The following is an 8,141-nucleotide window of genomic DNA, read 5'->3' on the forward strand; positions in this document are numbered from 1 at the left end:
TAATGCCACCAAATGAGACACTAGTATGCGTATTTTACCACGATAAAAAAAAAAAAGGCAAAGTCACATTCAAATTCAAATTTTAAAGCATCCTGTTGGGGGCACCTGGGTGGCTTAGTCGGTTAAGCGTCCGACTTTCGACTTTCTCGACTTTCGACTTTCACTTAGGTCATGATCTCGCGGTTTGTGGGTTTGAGCCCCGCGTCGGGCTCTGTGCTGACTGCCGGCTCAGAGCCTGGAGCCTGTTTCAGTCTGTGTCTCCTTCTCTCTCTGACCCTCCCCTGCTCACGCTGTCTCTCTCTCTCTCTCCTAGCAATAAATAAAACATTAAAAAAAGAAAAAAAGCATCCTGTTGGAAGAAGATGGANGTTTGAACTTTGCACACAGTGTGTCCTTGGCATTGATGAGGACCTACCATCTGGGCCGATGCATGGCACAAACTCTTGGGATGCCACATCCCAAGGCGTCAGTACCTTGGAAGGGCTTCCCTAGCAAAAGCTGGGCTAACTGTGGGGTTCCTGCGGCCTCACCCCCCTCCGCACGCGCGTCCGTTCCAAGCCTACACACACTTACACACCGCCTGTAACACGTATGCACACAAGGGTGTGCACGCAGAGGCAAGTCCTGTTCTCAAATGCTTTCTCGTGTGCACACTCCAAGAAAAACATGCCTACACACTGAAGGGCGCACATCCTTGTCAGCGATGCCGGCAGGTCCCCTGTGCAGCAGAGCCCCCTGCTGGTGCGCGGCTGGCACGTTTTTCTTCCTCACAGCCCAGAGTGGGCAGGGTGCCTTCATTCCCTCCGCCCCACCACATCTCCCCGCTGTATTCTCCAGGCCCCTCAACCCCCAACCCTGACCCTCACCCCTCCCCACCTCTTACAGAGAGCAAGTTTCCCTGCAGAAGGACACCGCGACCGTGAGACTTAGGGCCTCCCTTGGTCAAGGAGCACTGCAGACACCCCTTTTCGGACTAGATCATATTCAGGGCAGTCATTTCTGGAGGCAGGAGAATACTTGTAATGATTCTGCTCCAAAATTATACCCATTCTCCTACTTCACGCTGGACAGCTCATGTCAGGAGAGACTGGAGGAGAACTCTGGGAGAGGCTCTCCCTATGGCCCCAAGCATCCCTCTCGGGAAGTTCTTCCAGTTGTCCGACCACCTGGGCAGAGACAACAGGTGCACCCACTGGTTTCTTTCAGGGGAGCGCTCAGTCCTACTCAAGCTGAGACCACATCCCCTCCCAGGGCAGGTCTCAGCAGATTCCGAAAGTCTCCCCCAGGGTACACGGGGCTCCCTGCAGGGAGAGGCTCTCAGCCCCACCCCTGAAACCACCCACCCCCTCATCCCAGGCCCTGCCCTACCCCAGGCCAGCCGGGTCATCCCTTCACCCAGCCTGTGAGCTGAACCTCTCCCTAATCCAGCCCATGATGCCCCAGAGGCAGCTGGAAGGGTGGAGGGGACGGTGGCTCTGCAAGGACAAACAACCTCCCTTGGTTCCGCCCACAAGGGAGCCGGGGTGGTTTCTGGGCTGGGCTCTGTGGTCAGAAGACAGATGGCATCGCTTTTGGCCCCAGATCCTACCCCTCACCAATTGCCTGGCCCTGAATTTGGGACATGATGACCGTCACAGCAGTAATTAAGATTGAACCTTTAGTATATGCCAGGCATGCTGCACACGCAGTACCTCACTGAACAGCCAAGCAGCCGCTTGGGATAAGGGTGACACACACATACTCACCACCCTGGTCTCCTGGGTCCCCCACCCTACCAGGTCCTAGGTAGGGAATGCTTGGTGCAGGGCACTGAGGGGTGGGAGACAGGAGGCTAGTGAGAGATCACTGCCGCAGCATGAAGGCTGATGTGGAGACAGGGTCACACTTGCCATTGGTAGTGGCCCCTGCTCTTTTCTCGCCGGTGTGACCTCAAGGTCACTCAGATTTTCTTATTTCCTCAGCTACAAGATGAAGGTAGGGAGAGCAGCCTGACCAAGTTGCTGGGAAAGCATTCTGAGAACCAACAAATGGAGGGTGTATGGCCTATAACCCTATATGCCACCCATCAGAGGGACCGTGCTTCCGAAACGTCTTCTGAGTCTACCCATTTCATCATGTCCTTCACTCTGTTCCAAGCTGCTATCACTCCTCTGATCCCTGAGAGTCCAGATGAATTGTTTTAATATTATGACCACCAGGCCCTGTGGGACATGCCTCCAGGTTCCACACCCACTGCATCCCTTTCCTCTGTGTTCTGCTACCCTGGTCTCCTTCCAGTGCCTTTAGGGACTAGGCACTCTTCCAGCCTCAGGTCCTTTGCACACGCTGTTTCTGGAATGCTGTTCTCCTTTCCCCAGCTCCCTCCCTGCCTCACCAACCCACACCCTCATTAATTCCTACCTACCCAAGAGTTCTCAGCAAAAAAGTCACTTCCCCAGGGATTCCTCCTCTGGGCGCCAGACTGGGTCAGGTCCCTGTGCATCATCTTGTCTCACATCACTCTTGAGTTAAGGTCTACATACTTATGAGTGTGCTCGGCACAGTTTCTGAATGCAAAGGAATGAAAGAGCCCCTCTTCAGAGAGGTCCACGTTGGCCAGCACCTTGTCTCCAGGAGACTATCTGATTCAGGGGCTGCTTCAGATGTTGGCCATGTTTTTGTACCCCCACCCCTTCTTCAGTGGGAACCGGATCGAAAAAGTGGGGGTGCTGGAATAAGGGAGTAAGGGGTGGGGACAAAAGGGAAGCTGCTCCAATGCCCTTTTCAGTGTCCTCTGCAAACCCCCCCCCCCCCCCCCGCAGCTGGCCAGGCCTCTGTCCACCCAGGCAGGGTTGGCCCACCTCATCCCCAGATCCCTCTCCCTCCTCCCTCTCTTCTCTTAACCGATGATCCCTTATCCTCTAGGTGTCTTCCGAAAAACCTCCCGACTGCAAGCTAAAGAACTTGCCAGGGTCCCGCAGCGAGTGGCAGCTCTGACTCAAGCCCAGGTCTGTCTGCGGGCAGAGCCCAGGCTCTTAGCCACCTCATTACACGCCTCATTATTACCAGTTTCTCCCTTGAGGCCAGGGCGAAAGCCACGCCCCCTCTCTGGGCCTCAGTTTCCTCCTGTAGGCTGGGCCACCTTGAGATTTCTGGGATGACTGGCCGAGAGGTAGGAGGTCGCAGAGGAGGCCGGGAGAGGAGAGGGTAAGGGGAGAAGGGAGCAGGGTGGGAGGAGCGCGGAGGGGCGGCAGCCTCAGGCCAGCCAGACGTGAGAAACGCCAAGTATGCGAACTACGCCAGCCCGAGCTATGAATAGTGCGGCCAGGCTGGCAGCCCAGGTCGGCCCTTCCCGCCCTGCAGCCCCCCGCCCCAGCCCGCCCACGCCAGCCCTGTGCCGGGGGTCAGAAATGCNGGGTGGCAGGAGCGGAGGGGTGTGGCCATGCAAATAACAATGCGAACCGGGAGCAGCGCGCGTATCTGATTGGTGGGTCCGGGCCGGTCTGGGAACCAGCGCGGGAGGGGCACGCCCCCACAGGCTGCGCCCACACCCAGCACCGCCCCGGGCTCCAGCTCCCACCCGCATCCTTCCCGGCGGCTGGAAGTCCTTCGGGTCACCCCGCGGCTGTGCAGCCAATGGAATCCTCTCACCCTCTTGCATCAAGGCCCTGTAAGGCTCTGCCACCTTAAGACACTGTCCCTGTGGGGCCGCCTGGGTGGCTCAGTCCGCTGAGGGTCAGACTCGATTTGCATTCAGGTCAGGATCCCAGGATCATGGGATGGAGCCCATTCGGGGCTCCGCCCTGAGCCTGGAGCCTGATTACGAAGATTCTCTTTCTCCTGTCCCTCTCCCCAGATAGCCCTCCCGTTCTCTCGCTATCGCGAGCGCGCTCTCTCTCTAAAAAAAAAGAAAAAGGAAAAAAAAAAGACACCGCTCCTGCCCACCCCAGCACCACGTCAGCCCCCACCTTGGAGCTCACCTGTCTGACAGAGGGCTGGCACTTGGGAAATTACTAACAGACCCCAGGCCTGCCTTTGGAACCCCCTCCCCCCCCCCCCCANAGCACACTGGGCTTGGGGCAGGAGACTCAGTCCCTGGTCCTGTGCTGCCCCTTGTGTGTCCCCGAACAAGTCAGTCAACCTCAGAGCCCAGCCCCTAGTCCCATTCTGGGACTGCTGACTATGTGTCACTGAGGGTGAGGAGTCAAAGAGACCTGAGATCAAGTCCCAGCTGTGTGCCCCTGTCAAGTCTCTTCCCTCTCCAAGCCTGTCTTCTCAGTTGTAAATGGGGCCCTTGAGAGGCTTCAGTGTTGAGTGCTTGACACATACCAGTTGTTGAACAAATCTGACCTCAGAAGTCCACAAAGGATTTTTTTTTAATTAATGAAAGTCCCTGATTTTATGAAGAGACCGGCATATAACAAATAAAGAGGCTGTAAGCATTCCTAAACAGGATTCAAAGGAGTCTGGGTTTGAATCCCAAATTGCCCACTTCCTGGCTTTGTGTTCCTGGACTAGTTATACTAACCTCTCTGAGGTTTCTACAATCATAAAGCAGAAATAATCTATTCCTCATAGGGTTGTGCACGGTAGTGTCTGGGATGGAAATGCTCCATAAATGTTAGTGCCCGCAAACATTTCTATTATTATTATGTGGTTCCCACAATGCATGCCAAGTGCTTTGGGAATGTTCCTTCATGGGTCAATAGGTCCTGGTCTAGAAGTCGGAGATAAAGCAATGAAAAAGACTAAATACCTACCCTCATTGGGTTTAAGGTCTACTACCCAGAGGAGGAAATCCCCATATATTTGAGGAAATGGGGGGTGGGGTGGCGCTTACAGAGAAGAAGATTTGAACTGGGCATTGAAGGATGAATAGGAGTTTAAAAAACAGAGAAGGCAAGGAAGGGCTATATCAGACAAAATAGATGGTCTGACAAATCTCTGGTAAAGGGAAAAGGGTGATATATCCCACTCCTACCCTGTCCTCTCCATCTCTATCTCCAGTTTCAGCCCTCATCATCTCTCATCATCTCTGCTGCATCCCACTGCCTAACACTCTTCCATGGTTCCAAAGTATCCATGGAAGCAAGTAAGCTCTTAAGTATGGCCTGAGGGGTCTGCCTTGATGGCAGAGGAGATAGGTAGGATCTGGCCTTCATTGGCCTTGATACTCTCATCTCTACTCTCCGTCTTGGACTCATTGATGCCTAAGAGGCCAGGCTATTTCACACCTTTGCTCGTGCCAAATCCCTCCGTCTGGAATGGCACTCTCTCCCCACTCCGCGAGCCCCTCTTGTTCCTTGCAGACATCTTTTCAAGCCCTGGCAAGCCTTGCCTCCTCAGTGAAGCCTTTTACCTCTCAGAAGGCACCCCTATACCGCTCAAGAGCAAACGCGGATTCCAAGCAGACACAGGGAGAACCCTGAGGCACAGCAGAGTCAGGGAGAAGCAGAACACAGTTGTGTTGTCTGCATTTGCCACCAGATTATGACTGCCCTCCTCTCTCCTTCACTATACCAACCCCTACTTGGATTTCAAGACTTAGCTGGGGGGGAGGGTCCACCTTCCCAGGGTGGGGCGGGTGTTCTCCAGGCTTTTTCTTGTTGAGAAGCATAGCAGTGACCACAGAACAGGAAGACCCAGATTTAAATTCAGAGGCTAGCTGACCTTTGATGAAGTTGTCTACCTTCTTAGGGTCTCAATTCTTGTATCAGTAAATATACAACCACTGCATGATGGCCATTGAAAATGATCAAAAGAAGTTTCATATTTTATGAACTTGGGGCGCTTAGGTGGCTCAGTTGGTAAAGCATCTAACTCTTGATTTTGGTCATGATCTCATGGTTCATGAGATCGAGCCCCATGTCCAGCTCCAGGCTGACAGTGCAGAGCCTGCTTGNTTTGGAAACAGGACATGAGAGAAAGGAGATTAATCTCATCACCAGTTGTTTTTTGCTAACCCGTATGGCAATTCTACCCACCGACAGTCTTTCCACCTTTGTGGCCACATTTACACTCTGATGATGTCCCCTGTATCTGCTTCTGTCTGTCTGACTCCCCAGTTAGGCCAGGTCATTTTTATGTTAATATTTTTGGCAGGGGGCAGCAAAGAGTGTTCTAGACTGGCAGACAGTAGAGAGATAAATCTCAGAACCCATGGTTATGAAATCATACTGGAGCTTTGGGGTGGTAGGAAAAGCAGACAATGAACCCCTTGGGGGCAGGGCTGTGTCTTACTCATCCGGATCCCAGGACCCACAGAGAGAGCTGGGAGCACAGACGGTGCGTAGGAAATGGTCACCAAATGAACAAAGGACGGTTTGCATTGAGATCTGGCCACTGCCTGACTTTCCAGTTCCTGGAATCTGCTCCTTCGCACCCCCATGAAGTTAGGGACACTCTACGTATATGCCAGGCCTGGGAAAGTCCTCAGCGCCCCAGGCTGCACCCAGTCTCTCAGATAACACTTTAGCCAGCACAGTGGGGACCTGAGCACGTGGGAGCCACCAGAGGAGGGAAAGGTCCCAGAAAAGGAAGGAAAGGGGGCTGTTTCTCTGTCCCAGCAGCAGTCTCAGCCTTGTTGCTGCCTCCTGTCCTCTCTAGCTGACATCTCACCACCTCCTGGGCTCTGGGTTCTATCTCAGCTGCCCCCTCCCCCAACCAGGAGCTGCAGGGCAGAGGGAGGGCACAGCGCCAAGGATTCATTAGAGTTAATGAAGGCTCAGCTCTGCAGATGCCAGTGCGAGATACAGGAGAGTACCAGAACCACCCACAGCCCCCCATCAGGGCCCAGGGTGCTCAGCTTCCTCCTCCTCCTCTCTTGGGGAGGAACCAGAGGCCACACCCTCAGAAAAGGAAAGAGATTTAGAAGAATCTTCTCAAGTATAGAGAGTTGCCGGGATGCCAAGGAGAGACTGGGGTGTGGGGACATGAACTAGAAAACAGCCTCAGGGTGGGGTAGGGTTCTCATCTGGGCTGGGAAGGCGCCACTGTCCACTGCTCAGTCCAACAAAACCCACCAACAGCCACCCGCTCCTTCCCCTCCCTCCTTTCACAGAATCAAGGCAGGTCAGAGCTGAAGAGACTCTGGAAACTTCTCCACTACCCTGGGATTACAGATAACTCAGCCGCCTGCACCGTCTTCCCACCTGGCTTCTGTCCTTCATCTTCCTCCCATTTCCGCCTGTCCCTTCCCCTCTGCCTCTATCTCTTTGACCTTGGCCTTTCTCTAGGCCTGGGCTCCCCCATGAGTCAAACAGGGAGTCTGAAGGTGGGTTGCCGGGGGTGGTGCCTCTAATATCCCTCCAGTTGAAATTTTCAAAGATGTCCCCTCTTCGTTTGGCTTCCTTCTACCTCCCTCCGTTTCTCTTGGAGAACAATCCAGAGTTTCCTCCACATGGAGAGTGAAAGAGATTGTGATGGAAGGTGGAGGTCTCCAGCCTTTTGGGGGGGTTCTCAAGAGCAGGAAAAGCTCCCAATAGGCCAGACTGCCACTGTCCCTCTTACCGGGGGCTCTAAGTCCTGTGTCGGCACCAGATTCTCTCCAAGGAGTGTTCTCGAGCTCTTTGAGAAAATTAAAAAGGAAGATGCAGCTGTGGATTTAGGAGCCCAGAATCAGACAGAAATCAATGTGGGGACGGATAGGAACTGGGCACAGGGCCAAAGTGAACTCTGCCCTTCCCTATATTGACCCACACTTGGGGCCAAGCTTCTTGGAGTGGGTGTCCTCCTAAATGGCTTCCACATGTCCCCCTCACTTGGCCAAATTCCTCCAGCCCACGCCCCTCCTGCCAGCCTGCCCTCGCAAAGAGGCTGGCACTGGGTCTGTTTCCATCCGTGGCTTGCGGGTCCCAGTCATCCCTAAGCCCCGCCCTGAGCTGTCTCTCCTCCCAGGGATTCAGGCTGAGCTTTGAAAGGGTCACTTCAAAGAGGACCTGCCTGCCTGCTGAAGGCCCAGCCAGACCCAGGGACAGCTCCTCGGCCAGATTCCCGGAGGCTGGGGACAAAGGCCTCACTGTTCCCCCGACCCCCAGACGCCCCCAAATGCACTGGGCATAAGAAGTCTTTCTTTCCCCCAGTTCCGCTCTTTACAGGCCCCAGCTCTTTGCCACTGGGAGTAACCCTGGCCCCTCCTTCAGGAGCCCCTGGGGCATGGGGGG

The sequence above is a fragment of the Crocuta crocuta genome, unplaced genomic scaffold, assembly GCF_008692635.1.
Source record: "Crocuta crocuta isolate KB4526 unplaced genomic scaffold, BGI_CrCroc_1.0 scaffold68, whole genome shotgun sequence".
Taxonomy (NCBI): Eukaryota; Metazoa; Chordata; class Mammalia; order Carnivora; family Hyaenidae; genus Crocuta; species Crocuta crocuta.